This window comes from Miniopterus schreibersii (genome assembly GCF_964146895.1).
Source record: "Miniopterus schreibersii genome assembly, chromosome: 5".
NCBI lineage: Eukaryota > Metazoa > Chordata > Mammalia > Chiroptera > Miniopteridae > Miniopterus > Miniopterus schreibersii.
Window position 1 is genome coordinate 2603437 of NC_138106.1, and position 24873 is coordinate 2628309.

General features: G+C 54.9%; 1 protein-coding gene across 2 annotated transcripts in view; it reads right to left on the reverse strand.

The window, feature by feature from the left end:
• The window catches only part of KCNE2 (potassium voltage-gated channel subfamily E regulatory subunit 2), a 115606-nt gene extending 95951 nt beyond the window's left edge, over positions 1-19655 (reverse strand). The window contains exons 1-2 of one of the 2 annotated variants that reach the window (XM_081138209.1): positions 19569-19655; positions 4171-4279 (exon numbers count right to left, since the gene is read on the reverse strand). The gene's annotated coding sequence lies outside the window, so the exon portion shown is untranslated. Of the gene's footprint in view, positions 1-4170; positions 4280-7958; positions 8168-19568 lie in introns of those variants that run through there. The other variant, XM_081138207.1, reaches the window with a different exon arrangement.
• Positions 19656-24873: the final 5218 nt, after the last annotated feature.

Below are 24873 nucleotides of genomic sequence, written 5' to 3' on the forward strand. Positions count from 1 at the left end.
CAAGCATTGGAAAGAGCACCATTTCTGGAGCCCGGCAGCCCAAGGTCAAGTTACTAGCTGTGTGACTTGTAGGTTTCCCTGTCCCTGTGGGGCTGCCTCAACCACCTTTTCAATAAGACAAGGATGACCAAGAATCAGCATTTGTGTGTACGTGACACACAGCAGCCACGAAAGCAGTGGTTGTTTTAGATGCAAATACTACTTTTTTAAGGTTCAATTCACCCTTTGCATTTAATATACATTATTATTCTAAGCAAAAGAGGCTGTTGGACATAGAAACTATAGGAAGAAAAGAGAGGCATTAATATCAAGAAAGAAAAATAACAGACCAGAGGGCCCGTTGTTGGCACAGACCTGTTGGCACACCCTTACTCTGGGATTAGGGGACCAGAATCTGGGGCTTGGGGGCCGTATCCAAGCTGCTGACTGTGCAGCTTCTCTCTTAGTGAAACTGCCCCTTTATCTTCCCAGGAGGTCAGTGGGGCCACGCTCACCTCAGAACCTAACGGTGGGCGGCTGTGGTCCCCGCAGTGTATGGGCATGTTTCACGCTATGGCATGAGTGTTGGATGACCACGAAACCTAACACAAGCATTTAGCACGTGATACTAGCACCCGCCGTAAGAGCAAAATATTTTTCCATCTAGAAATCAAGTTAGAAAAACCTCTCTCACAGTAGGTTTGGGTTTTAAAAACACGGAATGGCTGCAGAGATGGCCTGTTCGTCCAGGTGAGACTGGAGCCAAGCTGACGCCTCCCTACCGTCTGGGTCCCTCTCCCAGAGTCCTGTCAAGCACGTGGGTGGTGGTAAGAGCGTCCTTCTGGCAGTTAGAATGGACCGAGAACAGCCTCGCGGTTAGAGAAAACCTAGATGGCACGAAGGCAAGAACCTCATTGGCTGGGCGGCCAGAGAAGGCTGCCGGGCCAGCGTGGTGGCTCTCACACAGTGCGACATATTTGGGGTTTGGCAAACCCTGAGCAGCTGGCTGCCAAGCCCCGCTGCCTCCTGTTCCCCTGGTGTATTTCAAAGGAAATTGAATCCACATGTTTCTGATTTGCTGACACTTACAGCTCATCGGAAGGTAGTTTTGCAAGAGTAGTCTGGACCCCAGAAGCCTAGAGGAACTTTAACTACGATGTTATTTTTCATTTTGAAACTGTCCGCTTACATAATGAGGCCGTGCCTGCGAAGCCGGAGCCCGGTTCTGCCTCACCAGGCTCCCTGGCCTGCACCCGGCGGAGACAGAGCCGGAGTCAACGAGAGGAGACAACAGGGCCCTTGACATCCAGCTGGGAAGCCCATCCTGAGAATGCCCGTTAAGGGCCCCTCCCGATCGGGCTGCACCTAGGAACCGCCACAGCTGGAGGTCAGGGATGTGTGCGCAGGATTTCATCATTTCCTCAGGTTCCTGTCCAGGGGACGAAAGCCCAAGCTCAAGATGACGCCCACGGTTGGCCATGGGAACCAGGTCCAAGGATGTGGGACGGGGGGCCTCTGGGGCAGGAGGCCGTCACAGAGGTGTTCTGAAGAATGTCCTGAATGTCCTGCCGCGTCCCTGAAGGCAACCTAGACAGGCCGCCACCCCGTTCTGCTCCAGGCAGTTGCATCCCATTCCACGCTTAGAAAGAATTTTGTGCTTCCAGACATGACCTGTGACCTCTCCAAGTCCGGTCACATGAAAACTGCTGGCGAGAGAGACCAGGGGCCGAAGGGCCCCTCTTCTGAACCAGGGATGGAGTTTTCGGTGCCTCCCGCCTCCCCCTCTAGCCATAGCCGGTGGCTGTTCCTCAGATTCACCCAGAGGAGACTTCTAGGGACAGAAGTGGGGGCTTGGCGCTCTCTGCGGCTCACACCACCTCTCCCAGCCCTGGGCCATCAGCGTGATGAGCAGTTTACATTCCCACGGCCAGGCCACTGGAGGCCCCGGCCCCCCAGCTCCAGTCTGGCCCCTGGCGAGTGAGCTTCAAACCTCCGATGAGGCGATGAGGCCAGGGAAGGGCTGGAGGCCCCTCAGCCATCCCGCTTCTCTGCCTCCTGCTGCTGGTTTCTCTGGGTCCCTGTGCCCTCCTTGCTCCCCACCTCCTGCCCTCGAGCCTCCTGCGGTCCCCCACCCCGGTTTTTACCCAGGTAGCCCTTGCTCATCAGGCCCTCGCCCTCCCCACGCCCGACACAGACTCGTATGTAACTAATTCCGTTCAAGGCCGGCAGCATCGCCTCCCTTCCCACCACACTGCAGGCTCCGGAATCCAGGAACCACGTCTGCCTCCCCCACCTCCCCGAGGCCCGAACCGAGAAAGCCGCGCGGGTTCTTCAGAGACCCACGGACCCCTCCCACCCCGGCCTGGGGCACCGACGGCTCCTCTCTGGGGACCCTGCACACAAGGGGCAATGAGAATGTTTCAGACGCTCTGGAACCAGCACCCGCTTGGTGTAGCTGGAGAGGCTGCCACCAAGGGCTTAAAACCATAGAAACGTGTGGCTCACAGTCTGGAGGCCGGAGGTCCGAGGTCAGGCGTCCGCTGGGCTGGTTCCTCCTGAGGCCGGGAGGGAGGATCTGGAGGGATCTGCTCCGGGCTTCTTGCTGAGCTACGGGGGTCGCTGGCACCTGTGGCTCCTCTGCTTGTAGCAGCACCACCCTGACCTGCCTCCATCATCACGAGACGTCCTCCCTGTGTGCAAATCTCTCAGTGTACACATTTCCCGTTCATAAGAACACCAGTCATGTTGGCTTGGGGGCCATCCTGATGGCCTCATCTTAACTCGATCATCTGCAAGGACTTTTATTCCCAAACAAGGTCACTTTCACAGGTCCTGGGGGCTAGGACTCAACATCCTTGTGGGGACACAACTCAACCTATAATACCACTCTTTCAGTAAATTTTTTAAAAAGGCAACTTGTCTAGCTGGTGCGGCTCAGTGGTTGAGCCATGAACCAAGAGGTCACTGGTTCGATTCCGGGTCAGGGCACATGCCCGGGTTGCAGGCTCCATCCCCGGCAGGGGCCGTGCAGGAGGCAGCCAATCGATGTTTCTCCTTCTCTCTCCCTTTCTCTCTAAAAATCAATAAAAACATGTTTTTTAAAAAGTCAACTTAAAATTGACATTGAAATATAGTAACAACTTAATTTATAGCCCAAACTGAGCCCTTTTTTTTGAGAATGAAGGAGGCACTGTGAGTGACTTTGCAGGGACAGCAGGCAGAAGCCTGGACCATCCCAGGCTGGTGTCCGGGACAGGTGTATGGCCACCCTCCGTGGCCAGGCGCACACCCCTCTCTGTTTGTGTTCCCAGCGAGTCCAGTCTGTTTTATACACAGTCACAGCAGAACCGAGGGATTAGCTGTGTTCTGGCTGCAGTTAATTCACTGTTTCAGCTCCCAAATCAAGCCCAATCTCAGCATTTATTTTGGCCAGATTGAATCAGACCTGTTTACACCTGTTCCCTGGCTTAATTAGGCTCTAATCTCCCCGGGGAGCTGGAGGCGCCGGGGACCGTTACCTAAGCCTTGGATTAGACGGCCAGCGCCCGACACCTGCCGTGGCCACAATGCACAGCGATGTCCCTGAAGGGGCGCCAGCCCCCAGTCTGGAGACTGGCCTTGGCAACTGTGATCCCCGAGCTCGGCGGGGACCGACCCCTCTTCTGTTACAGGCTCCCTTTCATCTGTCCCCAGGGCAGGAGGCGTCCGGGTGCTTCCTTCTGAGGTAACTGTTGACGGGAGTCAGCAGGGGAGGCCACCCGCCCACCTAATCGCAGAGTCTGTATGGTGTCTCGGGATATTGAGGTGGGAAACAAAGGCGTCAAGTTTTCCCCCTTCCCGATCCTCGGGCCCCTTTTTCTTCCGTTTGGAAGACAACCCAGTGTTAATGAGAACAAGTCACTTATTGTCGGGGTGCAGAGAGATAAATGACACCGGTAATGAAGTCTCAAGCCCTCTTTGGCGCACGGAGCCATGTGTCAGGCTAGATAATTCAATTAATTAATTCCATTAGGGCTGCCACCTTGCTCCAAACCCAGCCATTCGACACCAGTGACAATCATTTGCATGGCACGAAAACAGAAGTTAATAAATGCACAGTGGCCCCAAAAAGAAAGTGTCTGAGCCACCGAGGAAACCTAGCTGGAAGCACTTGATTTGAGGACATGCAGAGTGGTCACAACCACCACGTACCTGTCCCACCGCGGGCGGAGCGGACGCTCTGGGCGACATTGGGCTGGTCCCGCTCCCCTTCGGACTCCACATCCGTGGTCACTGTCAAGGCCTCTGGTCAGCTGCCCACCTGGGGCCAGAGAAGGGAAAGGAGACAGGAAATGGGCCTGTCACAGGGCCGATGCTCAGGGCAACGCGATGGGACGGAAGCTTCCGGAACAGCGGCTCCCGAACCGCGTGGCCAGTTTCGCCTGCTCCCTCCTCCGGTCGGAGGGGGTCCTCCCGCTCCCTGCCCGTCCGCTCTCGCTGCTCACGGCCACGTTAATTCCTTAATTCCGTCGCCGCGGACGGGCGCTCCCGTTAACGAGAACCCAGCCCGCCCGGCTCCCTCACTCTTGTCTCCTTCTCAGCTCCTGCCCACTCGTCTCAGAATCCTCTCCCTCCCTCCTGGAGAGAACTTTGCCTTCAGGGAGAGATGGTAACTGTCCAGGAACACGTTTGGGAAAAATCCAACTGAAGGGACGAGTGCCACAGTATCATGAGGTTCTGAAGACAAGGCCGGCCGCCTCCATAATCTTGACAAGCCCCCACCCCCTTCCCCTGCCCCACGGCAACCCCTCCTCCCACCACAGCCCCGGCGCAAGGGCAGGGCTCTCCCTGCGTTTCCTCTGCGGCCTTGCTCTCCTTTGACCGGTCCGTACAGCCGGGCGCTGCGCGATCGCTCTTCTCGCTGTCACGCAGCGGCGTCTCGGCGGGACCGGGATCAAACGTGCCCGTGTGTGCTGGCGTGGGAACCTGCGCTCCACGCCTGGGAAAACAGCCGGCTTCCGAAACGCACGCGCAGGCTGGGTGGCTTCCTGCGCAGTTCTAGCCCTATCCTCGCCTCCCGGGCTAATCGAGTAACCTTCTGTTTTAATCTTTCGGTTCCTGAGACCACTCTCTGGGCAGGAGGGTGTGACCAACATCGGAGCCCCCAACGCTCGAAGCCCCGGAGAGAAGGGAAGGGCCCCGGGCAGCGGCTGCTAGACTGCGGCCAGCATCGGTCACCTGGAAGGCTGGTCTGAGCAGGCCGCCGAAGACCTGGGCTGGGACCCAGGAACTGGCATTTCCGGCCTCCCTCCCAGAGGGAACGTGCCTTCAGAAAAAGGTGGTGTCCAGGGTCACACCTGGAGACCCTCTGCCTACACGGCACAGGCAGAGAGGGGTGCAGGGAGGTAGCCAGGTGTTCAGGCCCCTGAGAGTCCCGCCAATGACCGGGCTGATGCCACGGCCGCCCTTCCCTGCAATGGATCATGACGGAGGCAAAGCAGCCCTTCCTGTCCCCACCTCCACCTGTAGACAGAGGCCAGGCCCTGGAGGGCCACCAGCAATGTCCTGGGCCTAGGCCAGTACCACCTGCAGTCTTACGATTAGTCCCCCATGCAGGGGACTCTGAGACGGTGGGGTCTCTGAAGGCTCGTGGAAACATTCCGTTTGGCTTTGGGTTTTGCTTTCTCCCTCCCCCAGGTGGTTCTCAGCTGCTCACCAGGCCCCTCTAGCCTTGGGGGTCGTCTCCTCCCGCTCTTCCCGGAAGACAGATACTCGCGAACCCGTTAGAGCTGGACGGGGGCCTGGCCATTCCAACTCCACCTGCTGTCATCGCCAGGGTTGTCCCGCCCAGTGTTTCCCAGACCCCTCCGAACCCCACTCAGAGAGATCTCCAGTGCAGCCGATCCCTGTGCAATTCCTAGTCCTGTCTTCCTCCCAGGGTATCATGTTAGTGTCTTGGCCTGGGCTCCTCACAGAAAGCAGAGCCTGTGACAAGGACTTGTGCAAAGGAAGGTTGTTTAGGAGAGTCGCGCAGCAGATAGGAGTCAAGGGCGGGAGGGGGCGAGGCAGGGAAGGGGGCAGAGAAGGTGGTCAAGTGATCTGTCTCCTCTCCGTGAGGACCCTCTAAGCAGCTGGAGGAAATGCATTAACCCACAGGCTCCCGTTCCCTTCCGGAGGGTCGGCTCAGGGGGCGCTGACTCGCTCACAGCCCCAGGTTGCACAGGCTCGTGCACCAGGAAGCCTCAGAGGCCCGGGGCGGGGGCAGACACAGGGCCGCTGAAGCCAGGCGCTGGCCGGTTACACTGCCCGAGGCCGGCTGCCCAGCAGTGGCCGGCATCGGACGTGGGCAGGAGGGGGGAGACACACACAGAAAATTCCAAGAAGGTGTATTATGGAAAAGTAGAAAGTAGGAGTAACAAATATTTTATCCACACGCTCATGTTATAAACCTTATACTAGTATAATCTTTAGTATTCGATATATTTAATATTTTTAATTGAATGTGAGGATTAACATTGAATTTCAGGGCTGTGTGTCTGAAACCCATACACCTTACAATGTGCCCTGTTTCTAGAAACTTCTATCATGTCTGTGCCCAAAAGCCACTAGGAAATAGTGACTGAACAAAAATACGTCATGATAACCATTTCAAGGCCAACAGATACGGGGGAGGGAGCAAGGCAATGAAAGTGTTAATTTCTATCAGCTGTTTGGTGCTCACATTAAAATACAGGTTGAAGTTAATTAAGAGGCACCAAAAATTGCTTTCCTGCCCTCATGTCTATCTTATATTTTGTGCTTAAAAAAAAAAAATCAACTGGCTCTCGTTTATAATCACTTGTGTACAATCGTTTGGTCTTTATAAATGGGAACCAAAATTGGACATAATTGTCACTAGCTTTTCTTTCCGTAACCCTAAGTTTCTGAGGTCCAGGAGCCTCTTCGGAGGGATAGCTTTTAAGGACAAAAGACCACCTTCTTTTAAGGCTCATATTTATGTATTTTTTATAAGATAAAGTGAAGATTATCGCCGGGCGACTGACTGATGCACATGAACTTCAGCGTCCCTGCGGCTGCCGTGTGCAGCCTTTAACAGGCGATCCGCTCAGAAAAGGCCCGGAGAGCCCAGGCTGGGAGCAGGGCCACGTGAAGCTCCGGCGCACGTGTCAGGCTTCAGCTCAGCTCCGCTGCCGAGGCCCACGCGCCGGCGTCCATCACCCCTCCCCCCCCCCCCCCCCCCCCCGGGGGCTCGGGAATCGTCCTGAGATGACAGAAGGAAATACGTCCTCAAGCCTTCCCATCATTCAGGGTTCCCCAAACATGCAAACGTACAGAAACGGGAAACGACGAGCCCTCCGACACCTCACCCAGCTCCGTTATCAAGGTCAAGCTTAAATATGTTTTATTATTTTAAAAAACTTAGGCATCATTTTGCACCTAACGGCAGGACCCTCGGAGGCTCTTCTGGCCCGGAGGGCGTGTGACCCGCTGGCCCTCCGGTCCACTGACCCTGTGGAACCCTCGCCCTATGCAGGGGACGCTGCGGGGCTCCCAGTCTCCCTGCCTGTCTCCCCCTTGCAGCAACTGAAGGGGACTGTGTCTGTGATTTCAGCAAGGGTGACACACAATCCCAGCGTCAAAGGATGGAATTTTCCAACGCAAGGAGCAGCACCAGCGAACAGGGGGAAGCTGCCGCGAGCAGAGGCTGAACCCGGTATCTGCAGCTGGGCTCCAGAGCAACCCAGCATTTGGACGAAAAGTGAAAAAAAATCGGACAATGGAGCCACTGTTCTCGCTCCACAAGCAATCGTCCTGTTTCTGGCCCCTCGGTGGGCCGTGCAGGCAACAGGCAGGCATGGCCTAGGCCTCCCGCCCGTGGGGGGCAGCCCGAGGCAGAGGGGCAGGGACCCGGCCTCCCGGTAGAGAAGGTCCCGCATCCCACACCAGACGCGGCTGCCATGGCCTTCCTGGGGGACGGGGGCGGCAGGGCCGCGACTCACCTTGTCTCGTCTGCTCACCCAGAGCCCGAAGCCAGCAGCGTGGATCGGCTTTCTCGCTTTCCGTCCAACGACTGGACGGCTCTCCAGAAAAACAACCGGGGCCTGCCAAGAATCGGCCGTCTCCCAAATCTCAAAATAATGACTGGCCCATCCAGCGTTTCCATCCAAGGAATTGTTGGTTCCTCTACAAGAAAACCCTCTGGGACGAGAGTCGGGAGCCCGAGAGAGGCATGTGGTTATTTCTGCCACGCTTTGGAAAGAAAGGGGAGGCTATTTTTGACATCGGCGGCTCAGCTTTCAAACATCAGCCCATAGAGCCTTCCTAAGGTAGAGGCTCACTCCAGCTTGTGCTTCACGCTCTTGGGCGCTCTTCCACTGCTCCCAGCACGCTCACACACACGCATGCACACGCATGCACACGTGCACGCACACAGGCACACACATGCACACACGCACGCTCTATTTCCTTGGCGCATCTGAGCTAACGTGTTGCAGTGGGTTACGGGATTAACGGAGTGACCGAGGGGACAGCCTGATCGCTTTAGTTCAGACGACGTCTTCCTAAGACGGGCCGTGGCGGTCAATACAGTCAGTCAGTCGTAAAGAGGGAGCCATGTGCTCAGGCGATGCGGGGGCAGCGACGGGGAAGGGAAAGGGCCGCGCAGTGGTCTAGGATCAGGACACTGTCCTGGGGGCCACTGCACAGCAGCCCTGAACCGAAGGCAGAGCTCAAACCCGGAGCTCACTGCGGGCTCGTGAGGGAACGGAGATCTCCTCGCATCCGACAACTAACCACGCATTTGCATTACACACGTAAAAATGACTTCCCCTTGCGGGGCCCCTGCTTGAAGGGAAGGCCAAGCATCCCACAGCTTCACAGGGAAAATGCACATTTCTGATGGTCAGCAGAGCGTCCGCACCCCGGGGTTCGGCCCCCATTCCGTTAGAAAACAGCCACAGCGGTTTACTAACAGACTCCCCACAAGAAAGGACGGAGTGGTTTTTGCCCTTAGCTCGTTTGGAAGACACAGAACGCGGCTCTTGTTCAGAGCCTTTGCTTCATGTTGTTTATCCGAGAAAAACAGCGGGCAGCTGGAGCAGCTTCCCGCGCCCGCCTCTGCCTTGGGAGCCGCCCGCCTTCTCTGCGCTCGCCCGTCACCGCCGTGCCCTCCTTCGGCTGGGTGGGACCCGTCTCCATCCCGTGGGACCTTGGCCCACCGTCCAGCCCCACAGGCGCTCAGGGGGGGCTCAGTCAGGGCAGGCTAGTCCTGGCGTCCGTCCTGGCGTGGAAACGGGAGGCGAGGGAAGACAGTGCCAGCCGGCGGCAGGTCTAGCGCCGGACCCGGGACTGTGATCCTGAGCAGAGGGGGCCGAGCGAGCAGCCCTGCGGGGGGGCGGCTGCTAGAAGCCGGGGCCTGGCACTGCCTGTTTTAGGGCTCACATTCCACGTCCCGGGGACCCCTCAGTCCCGGGCGGACCTCACACAGTTGCTCACCCTGCAGCCCAGTGATGACTCTCAGAGGCCCAAACCCACACGTTGGCAGAATCAGAAACTGGCAAAATCTGGGGGCTCATCACAGACCCACCACGCGCCCTGTACCCGCCCGGCCGAGGCTGCGTCCCAGCCCGCCGTGGCCTTCACTGCGCCTCAGACGGCGCGGGTCCTCTCCTGGCCATCCGTCCGCCGTCTGTCCTCACTGCTCAGGGTGAGCCCCGTGCGGCCCAGGGAGTCATCGAGCCCGTTCTCACTGGGGCCCTAGAACATTCCCTGGCAAACAGAGGACGGTCAGAACCAGGCCCTGCCCTGGCCGATGTGGCTCAGTGGTAGAGCATCCGCCCCTGCATGAAAGGGTCGGGGGTTCAATTCCTGGCCAAGGGCACGTGCCTGGGTTGCGGGTTCCATCCCCGGCCCTGCGGTACGTGCGGAAGGCAGCCAATCAGTGTGTCTCTCTCACATCAGTGTTTCTCTCTCCCCCCTCCCCACTCTAAAAATCAACGAAAAAATATCCTTACAGTCAAGGACGGCTCTCACAGTCAAGGGCACGTTAGCCTGCACGTAATGAAACAAGTCGTTAGCCTTTTCCAGTCCTTATTCAGGCCTGGGACCAGCCTCCCAGGGACCTCTCAGGGTGGGGCGTCTGCACAGCTTCCCCCGCCCCTCTGGTGACTGGTTCGCTCCGGCCCCTGTTGGCGGAGCCCGAGGAGGGCTCTCTGGTTCCAATGCCAACTTGGACTGAAGTTCCCAGGTCTGTGTAAATTTCCCGTTGGTGCCCCCCCATGCAGAGCAGCTGGTCGTGCTTGCCCAGCTCTGCCCCCCCGGGGTGAGCCTGAACGATGCCGACCTGCAGAATCTCACCAAGGTCTCTGCACCGGCCCAGTCGGGCCTCACGGGGCCTGAGAAGTCTCCGATTCTTTGGGACAGTCACCTACCATCTCTAGTGACAGCAGCTGCATGCTTCTGGAGAAAGGACCTGTGTGTTCCACTGTGTCCCCTCTACAGGGTGGAAGCAGGACACGCTCAGAAACAGTGTGGGCACCACGGCACAGGGCAAAACTCGGACAGCGGCCCAACCGCAGAGGGGCCATCAGGAGGCTCATTAGAGAGTGTCCGGTTCGTCATGATCAACAGTGACTATATATTGGGTTAAAAAAATGTGTCCATTTTTCTTAAAGTCTTCAGGGTCTCTCAATGCATTGTTCTATGTTCAAGTCATCCCAGAGCTTTGATTCATTTATTCTTTGATTTGCCAAATAATTGAGCGCCTGCTGTATGCCCGTCTGCTCTACTAGGCTCAGGGCATGAAGCGTGAACAAAAAAGGCACCATTTCTGCACAGCAGACAGCACCGGATAGGTTTTGAACCTGGGGCCCACAGACCTTCTCCCAAAGTGGTTCATGAACTTGGGTGGGGGGAAAATTACAACATTGTCTTCACTCCCCTCTCCCCCTGGAAACCACTGATGTGTCTCTGTCACTACAGTTTGTTTTTTTCCTATATAAATGGAATCATACAGTATGAGAACTTCTGAGACTGGCTTCTTTCACTCGGCGAAATACCTTCACGAATCATCCAACTTGTCGCGTGCGTCAGTAATTCATCCCTTGGAGCTACTAAGTTGACCAGTGCTCCACAGGGACGTGCCCATTCACCCGCGAAGGACGCAGGCTGTTTCGAGTCCTCGGTGACTATGAACCGAGCTGCTATAAACATTCGGGGACAGGTTTCTGTGTGAACGTAAGTTTTCCACCCACTTGGGTAAACACCTGGGAGTGGGACTGCTGGGTCAGACGCCGAGTGTTTAGCTTTATAAGGAACTTCCAAGCGGGTTTCCACCGCGGCCGTGATGTTCGGCATCCCCAGCTGGCTGTGCATGTTCCGATCGCTTTGCGTCGTCATGGGTGCCTGGTGTCACCCTATTTTTTATTTTTACCACTCTAGGTACGTAGTTATAGCTCATCTGGATTTAACTTGCATTTCTCTAATGGTCAGTGATGCTGACCATCTCTTCGGGTGCTTACATATTGCTGGGTATTTGCCAGTGTTTTATTGAGGATTTTTGCGTCTGTGCTCATGAGGGGTATGTTCTGGGCTTGTATCGTACCATCTTTGGTCTGGGCATCGGGGTAATGCTGGCCGCATAAGATAGTTTGGGAAGTGTTCTCTCCTGTTCTGTTTTCTGGAAGAGACTGCGTAGGATTCATTGTCGTTCTTCTTTAAATAGTTGATAGAATTTGCTGGTGAAACCATCTGGGCCTGGGGATTTCTTTTAGGAAAGGTTTTTAAGTTCAAATTTAATTTCTAAAATAGTTATAGGGCTACTCAAGTTATCTATAGTTCATCTTGAGTGAGTCTGGGTATTTTTTTTGGGGGGCGGGGGTTTACTGTTTTTGTTTTTGCAGACTTTGTCCACTGCATCTAAACTGCTGAGTCTACAAGCGGAGTCTGCGGCGACCAGCAGTCCTCATTCCTGATACTGGTCATCTGTCTTCTCTTTCTCTGGGAGCCTTCCTAGAGTTGTCAATTTTATTGAACTTCTCAAGGAACCAGGTTTGGTTTCATTGGTCTTTCTCTATTCTTTCAAATTTTCTGTTTCATTGATTTCTCCTCTCCTATCTCCTCTCCCCCCTTTTTTTTTGCTTGCTTTGGGCTCATTTTGCGCTTCTTTCTCTAATTTCTTAAGGTAGCGTCTTAGACAACTGGTTTGATATCTTTTCTTTTCTAATATGAGCATTTTAATTGTATAAATTTCCCTCTAAGTACTACTCTATCTGCAGCCTAAAAGTTTTATATTTTGATATTCATTCAGTTCAAAATATATTCTAATTCCCCTGAGACTTCTTCCTTGACTCATGGATTATTTAGAAGTGTATTATTTAAACTTCTAAGGGTTTGGAATTTTTCCAATCATCGTGTTATTGATTTCTACTCCCCCTTCATTATAGTGAAAGAACATATTTTGTATGATTTAAACTCGTTAAATGTGTTAAAAATTTGTCTTCTGGCCCAGGATCTGGCTTATCTTGGGCAGGTTCCGTGTGCACTTGAGAATATGTATCTATTGTTTGGAGGTGGAGAGTTCTATAAATATTAATTAGAGTTGATTATAGTTTTGTCCAGTTTTCTATACTATGCCGTCTGCTGGTTCTATCAGTTACTGAGAGAGGAATGTTGAAGTCTCCAACTATTACTGTGGATTTGTCTATTTCTTTTTACTTCAGTTAGTTTTTATTTTATGTATTTTCAAGCTCTTTTATTTGGTATTTTCCCATTTAGGACTGTGTGTCTTCTTGATGAATTGACCCTTTTATCACTATGTAGTGTTTCTTTTTATCCCTGGTAATTTTCTGTGCTCTGAAGGTTGCTTTGTCTGATATTACTCCAGCCACTCCAGCTTTCTTCTGATTAGTGATGCATATTTCCATCTTTTACTTTTAGCCTACTTAGGTCATTATATTTGAAAATGAGTTTCTTGTAAACAATATATAATTGAGTCATTTTAAAACTCTGTTCTGACTACCTAGCTTTTAAATAGTGTGTTTAGTCCATTTACATTTAATGTAATTCTTGCTCTTTAGGATTTAGGTCTACCATTTTATTATTTGTTTTCTGTTTGGCTTTCCATTTTTAGTGTCTGGATTTTCCCTTTTCTTGCTTTAAGTTATTTAAACATTTTTTAGTTTTTTATTTTAACTCATCCACTGCATTTTTATTATAAATATCTTTGTGTAATTTGTCAGTGTTCATAGTCTATGTAGGTTCAATATTTACCACTTCAAGTGATATATTTCCACCACATAAGTTCCGTTACCCTCCCTCCTTTATGTGGTAGTTGTGATATTTGTTACAGCAACATACATGGAAAATCCCACTAGACAATGTTCGATGTTTCATTTTTAACCATCAAGCACCTTTTAAAGAACTCAAGAAGAGAAGGATGGTCTATTTACCCAGGTGTTTATTATTTCTGTTGCTCTTCCTTCATTTTTGATGTTCCAGTTTTCCTTCTGGCACCATTTCCCATCTGTCTGAAGAACTTCCTTTAGCAATAGAGCTGGTGACAATGACGTCTCTTAGTTTTCTTTAACATGAGAATGTCTTTCTTTCATCTTCATTCCTGCAGGATACTTTTACTGGATATAGTATCATGAGTTGAAAGTTCTTTTAAAATGTTCCATTTCTTTCTGGAGGTGTTTGTGGCTAATCAAATCATGTTCCCCTATAAGTAATGTGTTGTTGCCTACTTAAAAAATTTTTTTCTTTAGCTTTCAGCACTTTGATAATGACATGTCTGGGCATGGATTTGTTTGGGTTTGTCTGTTTGGGGTTTCCTAAACTTCTTGAGTCTGTAAGTTTATGTCTTTCTCCAAATTTGGCCACTATTCAGCCATTGTTTCTTCAAACATTTTGTATGCACCACATCCTTTCTTTCTGGACTCTTATGACAAGACTGTTAAGAGTTTTCTGGTATTTTCCCACAGGTTGATGAAGCTCATCATATTTCTTTCATATTTTTAACCTTTTTCTCTGTATTGTTCATATTTTATAATTTCTATGGATCTATATTGAAGCTGACTCCTCTGTCGTCTCCACTCGGCTACGGAGCCCATCCAGTGAGATTTGTATTTAGCTATAGTGTTTTGTATCCTTAAGTTTCCTTTTGGTTCTTCTTTAGGTCTCATATTTCTTTCCTGAGACATTTTCATCTTTTCATGCATTTTAAAAATGTTTGCTCCTACATGTTGGTATATTTTTATAATGGTTGCTTTAAATTCCATGCCATCTAAGCACTGGCTGTGTTGACTGTCTTTTCCCATACAAACTGAGATTTTCCTAATTCCTCATGTGTGAGTAGTTTCTAACTGTATCCTGGAAATTTGATGATTATGTTACAAGAGTCTAGATTTTGCCTAAAACTATTGAGAATGTTGACTTTCTTTTTTAAACAGAGAATCTACCAGGTTGAGTTCAGGTCAATGGCCCAACAAGTTTTCTATGGGTTATGCTTCTAACGTAAGTTCTGTTTCCTAAGATTTCAGACCTGTCCCCGTGCACACGCTCCAGTGGTCATTCTGAAACCTGGGCAATGGTCTGTCTTGCCCAGTTCAGTTCTGAAAGGCTACGGCATGCTGCGTAGGATGGAGTCTATTCCTGTGTATCTCGGGGGGGAGCCCAGAAGTTCATAAATGACTTCATGGGGTTGCTCCCTCTAGCTCTTCCCTCTCTCTGGTACTTTCCCAGACCTGGGGACTCAGCTGTTTGGTCCTCTGGCCAGACAGCAGGGCTTTGCCTCGCCTGCTCTTCTATGCACTTCCCACAATGGCACCTGTGCCCAGGGAAAAGCACTGAGAGGTCAAAGAGAAAAGAACAGCATTGGGAGGCCACCCAACACTCTTGGGACCACAGCTCCTCCAATCGGAGGGAAGGTTGGGAAGATTTCCTCCCTCAGCGTAGGCACCTGTGAATGCTCGTGGCCCTCACACCACAGGGTTGCTTGGGGCCTGAGGCATGAGAGAACGGGGCAGAAAAAAACTCAAAAAACAAAAAGCGATTTCTCTGCTCCTTCTAGCACTAGGGGACCCCCTTCCTGCACCCTCTGGGGCTTCTCCTGGGCTCTGCCCATTGACAGCGGGTTGACTGCCAGTTTTCAGGCTGTGCTGAGTCCAGGCGCATTGGCTCTGGGGGGTGGGGATGGTAGCCCACCAGGAGCACTTCAGGTTCTGTCTTCTGCTCCAGTCTGCCAGCTACCATCTGCTTTCTCGAGCCTTCGTGTATCTCCTCCACGCAGCCTGCCCCACTTTAGAGCAGCTTCACTGGGAGACAGAGTGGGCTGAACCGGAACCCAGTGTGCTTACTTCAGGCATTTAAAAGCACAAGTCCAAGGTAAGATCCACAGGCCTCATCAGCTTCCGAAAGGTCCATGGCACAGGAAGGACCCATAGCAGAGGGAGGGACAGACGTATTGTTGGACACCTGCAGCTCCGCATCCTAGGGAGCAGCTCAGATCTGCGGGGCCCTTGGAGAGCACCCAGGCCAGCTCGGGACCAGGGAGGGCCTCCCGGCGGGCAGAGGAGGGAGCCTCGGCAGGTGGAGTCACGCTCACAAGCCAGAAAAGAGCCAGAGCGTGGAAAGCGGGGGTCACGGCAAGGAGTTCAGAATGACCAGGACAGGAACTCCTCTTGGCTCCTGAGGCCATGCGCAGAAGATCCCATTGTTTTATTCGGTTGCATCTGCGGACTATGACATTCAATGAAACTCTTGATCCACTGGGAGCTGCCATCGAGAGGACGTTCATCCCACAGTCCAGTTCCAGATGCCCCTCAGCTGTACGCGGACTCTGCTGGGGAGGCATTTAGCATCCGAGTGAGGAACCCATTCATTTTGTATGCTTGGCAGCAGACTCTGCTGTGGAAACATACACCGTTGGGTAGCTATTTTAAATTGCTGCTTCAGAGATCGAAAATTCAATGAGGAGACTGAAAGCAAAATACAGAAAATGAAGAATGCAGAAGAAAAAAATAGCCAAGGGAAAAAAATTTAATTCCATCTTTTCATTATTATGAATTAGAAGAACCACAAATAACCGGCAATGTCAGTATAATGCATTTCTCTGTGCTTTTTGAAATATTTAGATTTGTCGGAGCTTGGGGCAGAGCACAGAAATAAATATGATGAAACAGGAAAGCGTGCTAAGAAATGAAACAAGCAGCTAAATCCCCAGGCAGGTAAATCCAGCACCCAACAACCCAGATTCAAATCCCCGCAGACAAACACGCACACCTGTTGTGAGGAATCTAGAGTTTTTGCCAGAGGCTGCATCTGACCTCAGGCATGGAACGCATTTCCTTACCAGGCAGTAGAAGGATTTTGGGGGGGGGGGGGGAGATAAAGGACCATGTATTCACACCAATTCAGAGTTTTCTACACAAAATATGACTGGCTAAGGGTGAAATAAACAATAAAGAAATAGTTCATTTAATTTATCTTAAGAAAGTGTTTGTTGCCATCCCAGGCAATACAACTTGCTTCCAAGTCAAAATGGAGAAAGAACGAATTGGGGGCCTTTCATTCAGCCAGCAGCTGACCTTTACCGAGCATCTACTACAGACCACGCCCGCACTGAGCCTTAGAGGTGGTTATGAACTGAACTGCGTCCCCCAAATCCATACGTTGAAGCCCTAACTTTCAGGACCTCAGAATGGGACTGTACTTGGAGATGGACCTTTAAAGAGGTACTTAAGGTTAAATGAGGTCACTGGGGTGGCCCTAATCCATTCTGACTGGTGTCCTTAAGAGATCTGGACACACAGAGACTCCGGGAACGTGTGCACCCAGAGGGAAGACCACGTGAGGACAGAGCCAAGGAGGGCGGCCTCAGGAGAAAGCAAACCTGCCGCCGCCTGGGTCTTGGGCCTGCAGCCTCCGGGCTGAGACACAGACGCCTGCAGCTGAAGCCGCGGGGCCGGACGCTCCGTCCAGCAGCCCAGCTCACTAACGCGGAGGGAAGGTGAGCAGCTCCCAAGGGCAGGGGGCAGCTCACCCGGGGACCGACGGCTGCCAGGCCCAGAGCACGAGGTGGGGGTGGCCCGCAGGCGGGACAGGCACAGGGGCAAAGGGAAAAGGAAGCGAGTCCACAAGCAGCCGAGAGGGTCACAGGAGAAACCCCCTTCAAAACTGTCAGCACGGCTTCTTCCTCTAGAAACCGGGTTCACTCCTGGGATCAGTCACAGCGCCCGAAGCTGCCCCCCTACCAGGGTGGTCTCCCATCAAAGGGTCTGGGAGCCTGTGGCCTCCAGGTGTAAACCATCCCCAAGCAATTATCACAAAAAATGCAAAGTGCTAACAGTTTACATCCAGCCCTCAGCCCTGAGCTTTCTCATACGGTACCGAGAATAAGCTGATCTCGATAATCAATTATCTGACTGATCTCAGAGCACAGAGCCAAAAATCAATGAAATTCAAATCATGAATAAAAATCTAAGAGCTAGGGAGTGCAGGCTAAAAATATTGCATCCTGGGAGGACACTGCCTATTGAATATTAGAGCTGCAGTAAAATAGCAAAAAGTATATGGAGAAACAAACTTGAAAAACAGAAGGAAATGCTCCGTAATAAATAATAAAGACCAATTTCTGGACCAGAATGTAAACACTAAGTACCAAGCAAAATTAATGATAATAATTTAAAAAGCAAAACACGAATCTCACCTGGACACAATCTGGTGACATCCCCAAACTCCAGGTACCAGGGAGTGAGAACGGGTTCCTCACGCAGGACAGAGAGATCCACGGGCACCAGGTTCCTCCCGGGGACACCTGGGCTGCTGGGGCGTGAGCGGGCTCAAGGCTCTGGAGACGGAGGCTCTGCCCAACATCCCTCTGCTTGGCCCAAATCAGGCCTATGGGAGGCCAGGCAAAGACGCGCTGGGACTCGCAAGGATTTAAGTAAGTGTGCTCCCCCCGCCCCGGTCTCGGGGAGAGGCCCAGGGGCCCCGTGAGTTAAGGAAAATCAAATCAGAAAACAAGATACGCAGGTGAACGTCCAGTTACCAGTGAGGATGGGAACAAGACCGGTAGGAAGGAAATTTCGTAAAAATGTGACCAATCGAGAAAAAAATAATAGTAAAAAATAGGAGGCAAGAAGAAATTTCAGTAAATAGTAAAAAAAAAAGAGAGATAAGATGAAAATATCAGACCAAAGATGCGAGACCTCTCAAAACGTGAGGCCAAATTCCTCCACTGAATGACAACTATCCTGAAACAGCTGGGAAGCGCTGTTGGTTATATGCTGCTTATGGGAAACAGCTGAAGGAAATCACAAAGGCAACGCGAGAAGAGGTGGGGACACGTCGGGCACGAGTCAACACAAGGGGGTGGAAGCGATGCGGAGAGCAGGACTGAAGAGCAAGCGCTTTAAATAGGACAAAAAGGAAGATTTTATAGTGGGAATAGGTGCCCCCAAAGAGAACACGAGTCACGAATCATTTATTCAGTCCTTAACGGGCACTGTCCCTAAACCTATAGGACGAAACTTCTCAAAAATAAAAGCAATGAACGAATCCACAGTCACCGCAGGATACTTAACAGCTCTCCTTGCAACGGACGGGCCACGTCGTCCCGCGCGGAGTGAAGACCTGGAGACACTGAGCAGCCGAGAGCCCAGGTCACAGACCTTGCGGGTCTTCAGGCCGAAGGGGCGGTGAATGTGTTTAATGCAGAGAGAGGAGGGAAACAACTCACCCCGCACGCTCTTACTCCCTGGGACCTAGTCTTGTCCGTCGGGACTAAGTGAGCCTTTGAACAGCAATCGGCAACTCGGAAATAAAGGTGTTGCCAGATTTTATAAATACACTAAATACCAGGAAGCTCGAGGTGATTTAATCAGCCTGGTTACCCCCCAGTCAGAGTTACTACTGACTCGGTTTTAAACTTCCCTTTGTTTCACCTGAAAACAAAGGAAACCAAACCCGTCCCTGGTGCACCAGGAAGGAGGTGGCGTCTGAGCACCTGGTGGGACGGACCTTGGATGGGCAGAGCCTGGAGGCGCAGTGGGCAGGGCCACCCTCCTCATCTCGGGTGGGGCGCTTAAAGGAAGAGTGTTCCTAGGAAGCTGGTCCTGTGGAGCTTTAAATACGCCAAATTGGAATTCTGCGAATTGGTTTATTTTCGGAAGTCTCGAGCACTGTCAGCTTTAGGATCAAAACCAAAATATAGCAAATCTGAGTTTTACATTTGTGACAGAGCAGAAGATGTTTGTCCACCCGGGGCCGCAGAGCCAGACACTGGACACCAGGACTGCAGGGGGGAAGATTGGCTATTTTATCATGAATGGCTCCATCCAGGAGAATGGGAAGCTCATCTCGAAAGCCCCAGCTCCCCACGGCCTGCGGGTGACAGATTACATAGGGCAAAGTCACAAGACGCCGGGAGTTCTGGTCGTGCTGGGAGCTGAATGTGGGAGGCGAGGGTAATGACTCATTTCTTAAGGTCTTAAGGGCAGTTCTGAGGTCTTTAACGGTGTCCCTGTTTGGTCTCAGTCTCCTGGGAAAGTAGCCAGTGGGTCGTCCCACCTTAGGGCTCAGGAGCTGAAAGGTAATTTAGGCGAAGGTGTTACCTTTAGCCTGCAGGGGTCAGGACCCTGTGACCATTCAGGTCCAGGCCTCAGGGGTTGCAGACTCTTGATAGAGAGACTCAGTCTCTTCAGGGATCTATATATGGAGAGAGAGAAAGATGGTTTCCAGAGCTAGGACTTAAAGCTAAATTTAATCACACAAAGGGCACTTCAGGGAGAAGGGCCCCGAGCTGCCCGCCGCCCTGCTTCCTGCCGGCTGAGCGCCCATATAGGGGAGCTGCGGGAATCCTATTTCAACCAATAGGACCGAGGCTCCCCCATCCAATCAGAGCTGCGCAGCTAGAGCAGCTACCAATCAGAGTGGCTCCATTCTGACCAATCAGTAAATACCTTTTGGACCAATCAAACTGTGAGGATTTGGAGCCCTCATTTGCATGAGGACAGACCAATCAGAGGCCAGGGGCGGGGCTCTCTCCTTATATAAGCCAGCTTCCCCCCCCCCCCCCCCCCCCCCCCCCCCCCCCCCGGCTCTGAGAGCCCGATTTTCTTCCCCACGGTGTTCCTGGTGGAGCTGAGCTGAGTTGAGGGGCTTGGCCCCAGGGCCCCCTCACAGCCGTGCTGTGGGTGACGTGTTCAGAGTTGGGCTGTGTCACAGCTGAGCTGTTCTGCACACGCGGTGACCACACGGCCGCCACCCCGCCTGGACCTGCGGACCTGGACAGACGGCAAGTCTCAGGGGGACGTGCACGAGGCGCACACGTGAAGGGCCTGTGTTCTCCCCCAGGGTCCCCACCAGGCAGAGCTCACAACTTGCCTCCATCCCCGCCATCAAACCCCATTAAAAGCAAAATTCAGAGGTTGGGAGCACGAGCCGAGGTGGCTCCCACACCCTCCGTCACCCCCACACGGCACGGAGCTCTGTGGCCCCCTCCTTTCTGTGGAAACGGCCTTGCTGAGCACAGCTCACACCGGACCATACGCCGTGGAAACGGTCCGAGCCCATGGCCGGCAGGATGGTCAGAGCTGCGCAACCTCCGCAGCCAAGGTCAGAGCAGTTGCGTCCCAAAGAGCCCCGAGTCGCCACCTGGCACTGCCCCGCTCAGGCCTCGCGCGTGCAGCTCCGTCTCCCTGCGTTTGCCTCGGTGTCACCCACGGGGTCCCGCAGCCTCAGGCCCAGCTCTGTCCCTGTCATTCCGCGCGAGCGCTGTGCTCCTGCTCGCTGCCTGAGCCCCACCGCCGGCCCGGCGAGGACGCGGCCGTGTGCGCCCGCCCGCCGCGGGCTGCGCTGGCTGCAGGAGCCGCCTCGCCGGGCTGCCCGGCCCTGGGCTCTCCCGCTGGGCGGTGGCCGCTCCGCCCGGGCTGCCCGGCCCTGGGCTCTCCCGCTGGGCGGTGGCCGCCCCGCCCGGGCTGCCCGGCCCTGGGCTCTCCCGCTGGGCGGTGGCCGCCTCGCCCGGGCTGCCCGGCCCTGGGCTCTCCCGCTGGGCGGTGGCCGCCTCGCCCGGGCTGCCCGGCCCTGGGCTCTCCCGCTGGGCGGTGGCCGCCTCGCCCGGGCTGCCTGGCCCTGGGCTCTCCCGCTGGGCGGTGGCCGCCTCGCCCGGGCTGCCCGGCCCTGGGCTCTCCCGCTGGGCGGTGGCCGCCCCGCCCGGGCTGCCCGGCCCTGGGCTCTCCCGCTGGGCGGTGGCCGCCTCGCCCGGGCTGCCCGGCCCTGGGCTCTCCCGCTGGGCGGTGGCCGCTCCGGCCGGGCTGCCCGGCCCTGGGTCCTCCCTGCTGGGCGGTGGCCGCTCCGGCCGGGCTGCCCGGCCCTGGGTCCTCCCTGCTGGGCGGTGGCCGCCTCGCCCGGGCTGCCCGGCCCTGGGTCCTCCCTGCTGGGCGGTGGCCGCTCCGGCCGGGCTGCCCGGCCCTGGGCTCTCCTGCTGGGCGGTGGCCGCCTCGCCCGGGCTGCCCGGCCCTGGGTCCTCCCTGCTGGGCGGTGGCCGCCTCGCCCGGGCTGCCCGGCCCTGGGTCCTCCCTGCTGGGCGGTGGCCGCTCCGGCCGGGCTGCCCGGCCCTGGGTCCTCCCTGCTGGGCGGTGGCCGCTCCGGCCGGGCTGCCCGGCCCTGGGCTCTCCCGCTGGGCGGTGGCCGCTCCGGCCGGGCTGCCCGGCCCTGGGCTCTCCCGCTGGGCGGTGGCCGCTCCGGCCGGGCTGCCCGGCCCTGGGTCCTCCCTGCTGGGCGGTGGCCGCTCCGCCCGGGCTGCCCGGCCCTGGGCTCTCCCGCTGGGCGGTGGCCGCTCCGGGCGGGTCTCCGGGCGCCGCCTGCTGTTTCCCACCCAGCTGCCCGCTTTCCATTCCCACCAGCCGCGCGCGAGGCTTCTGACGTCCCCGTAGCGGAGGATACTTTTTTTTTAAGGTTTTTTTTTTTACTGATTTAGAGAGAGAGGAAGAGGAGGGGGGAGAGATACACATCGATGTGAGAGCGAAACATCAATCGGATGCCTCCTGCAGGCCCCCCGAGGGCCGAGCCTGCAACCCGGGCATGTGCCCTGACGGGGAGTTGAACCGGCGACCTTTGGGTGCACAGGACCAAGCCCAACCAACCGAGCCACACCAGCCGGGGCTGGGAGGATACTTTTTAAAGCAACTGAACTACAGGGAAATGGCCCAGTCAGCATGTCACCTCTCTCCGGGAGAGCATCTCGAGCCCTAACCACTCTTCACCCAGGATCCCTTCCTTTCCACTCTGGCCGCACCCGCCCCAGCCCTGCAGATGGTGCTTAGTTAGCTGCTGAGGTTGGAAAAAGTCCGATTAATCACCCCTTGTTCACCCAGGGGTCGCTAATTACGAACCCCGAGGAATCCTCCGGCTTCGGGGAATGGCTGAACACCCGCACAGGTGACAATCAGTCGTGCTCGCGAAGCCAACGTGCCTCTCCTCCCTCCCGTCAGCGTATTGACTGCAGAGGGTAAACCCGTGTCTCCCACAAACGGGAAGTGAGCCCGGGCGCCACCTTTATCCGACTCATCAGCGAGCAGGCCCGCAGGGTAGGGAAGGTGCTTCCAAGAGCACTTGTGGACTTTACTGGCATTTGGACACGTGAGAGCGACTGCGGGGCCTTTTGTTAGACGCACAACTGGTCACTGGCCTGCCTGGGAATAAAGCCATAACCTTCACAGGTCTCTCTTCTGCGGGTCAGAAATCCACCGTCGACGCAGAACTTCACCGCCCGGATCGAGCAGCGGGCGAGCAGCCGATTCCAGCACAGGCGTATTGTCTTCCAGAGTTAAAGTCCTTGGGGAGCCTCGGGACAAGCCGCAGCGTGACATTGAGAGGACAGGCCCCTCCGCCTTGTTTTCAAGATTTGGATAATTTTTCTTAATCCCTAAAGAGAGAAATTCTAAACTAGTTATCTCAGAATCTGCACACTCGCCCCTTCTCGCACTTCAGGGGAGAAAGGATGACCATAAATGCATCACTCACACCCCATTAGGCTCCCGATGAGCAGAGAGTCCGCGGGTAGGATTTCTCCGCGTGACGCAGCAGAGTGGCCGCTGGCAGGCCTCCCGCCACGCAGATGGCCACCCGCTCCCCCAAGGCCGGTCCTGGCCAGGAACAGCACTCTCAGGTCCAGGACAGGCTGGTCAGGAGTCAGTAAGGTGAGTTTACACCTTCATCAAGACGTCCTGGGACAGACACGTCCAGGAACCTTCTGGAGAGTCTCCCTGCATTTCCTAGGGCAGATGGCGTTCCGTGTTTGGCCCTCCCGGGACCGAGCGCGTCCACTGTCGGCCTGGGAAGGATCTCTTCCCGAAGCTCTTAATCCGTTTCAGGCCATCCCCCCCCCCCCCCCCCAGGCCACAGAGGCCCAGACCAGCGCACAGGGCCATGCACGCGGCCAGCCCTCCGCACGCATCTCAGGGCGCGCCCGGTGCAGCCAGGCTGGGCACCGGCACCCCCGGTCCTGCGTGTGCTGCCGGTGGACACCTGAACGCCTGCTTCCGCTCTGTGTAGCCCTTTCTTCCCGCACTCCTGTGGGCAGCGGGGGTTGGTCAGTCGGGGCGCGTCAGGGCAGGTTCGCACGCACAGCGCTCATCCGTGGCTCCTCCAACGGTCCTTTCAGCTCAAGAAACACTCAGCAGCCCCGAAATGCCTCCCCCCCAGCAGACGGCAACGTGGACCCTCCCAGAATAAGCCCCCACTCGAAGCTCCTTCCCACATCACGCCTGCTCCCAGGGGTCCCCAGGCACACCCTGCGCTCCCGCGGCCTGCCATGCTCCACTAGCTGTCCCACCTGCTTGCCCACCGTGTCTGCTGGAAGCCCCTGCCCTGGACCATGTACTGAGAGTCCAGTTGTTTCCATAGCGCGTGGTTTGAGTCTGTTATTTTTATTAGGGCCAGTGTTCAGACAGCTGGGTGTTCCTGCCTCCCTGCCTGAGAGCCCGAGGTCAGGGACACTGCCCCTTGGTCTCCGCGTCCTGCCCGGGGCAGCACCTGCTGCGTGTTCTGTAAACACAGCCCCGGAGTGATGCGCAGGGAGAAAGGTTCGTGGGAAGTTAGGGAGCAGGGAGTGTGCAGAAGGGGGGCCTGGTCTGCGGGACACGCGATCGCTGGCTTCTGTTGTTCTCAGGACTTCCCTTTGAAGCCCGGAGATGAAAACACTCTGAGGAACCCCAGACCCACTCTCCCCCCCCCCCCCCCACGGCGACGAGGCCTGGGCCTGGGCCTGGGCCTGGGAGTGGGTGCGGGAAGGTGGCCGGGTGAGGCTGCTGAGAGCCGGCCCTCAGAACACGCCCTCACTCCACCTCCAGAGAGCACCTGGGCCCAAAGTGCTCCTTCCACCCACCCATCCCAACTCTTGGTAGCCTTGGGCAGCACTGATTTTCTGAGCCTCGGGTGCCCCACCTGTAAAATGGGTGTATTTGCCTGGTGGAGCTGTGAGGAAGAAGAGTCTATACTGATCTCTTCCTGAAAGCACGTTAACCCCGCAGCGCTGGCCAGCGCATCTTTTAGACTCACCAGCGGGTGTGGAAGGGCAGCTCCCGCCCCCAGCACCCCCCAACCGTCATCCAACATGTATTCAGTCAACACAAACCCGTCCTTCAGCGAAAACCTGAAAGGCTCGCCCAGCTTGCCGACCCTCCCTGTGGACATTCTCAGCACAGGGCTGGGTCCCTCTGAGCTGGGCTCCCAGATGCTCCTGGGACTTGCCAGTGTCTCCCAGGGGCTGGGCAGATGCCCACGCACACCCGAGACCCCGCGGAGCCCAGCTCACCAAAAGCCAAAGGACTTTTTCAATATGTCTTTATTGATTTCAGAGAGAGGAAGGGAGAGGGGGAGAGAGAAACATCAATGATGAAAGAGAATCGTGGATCC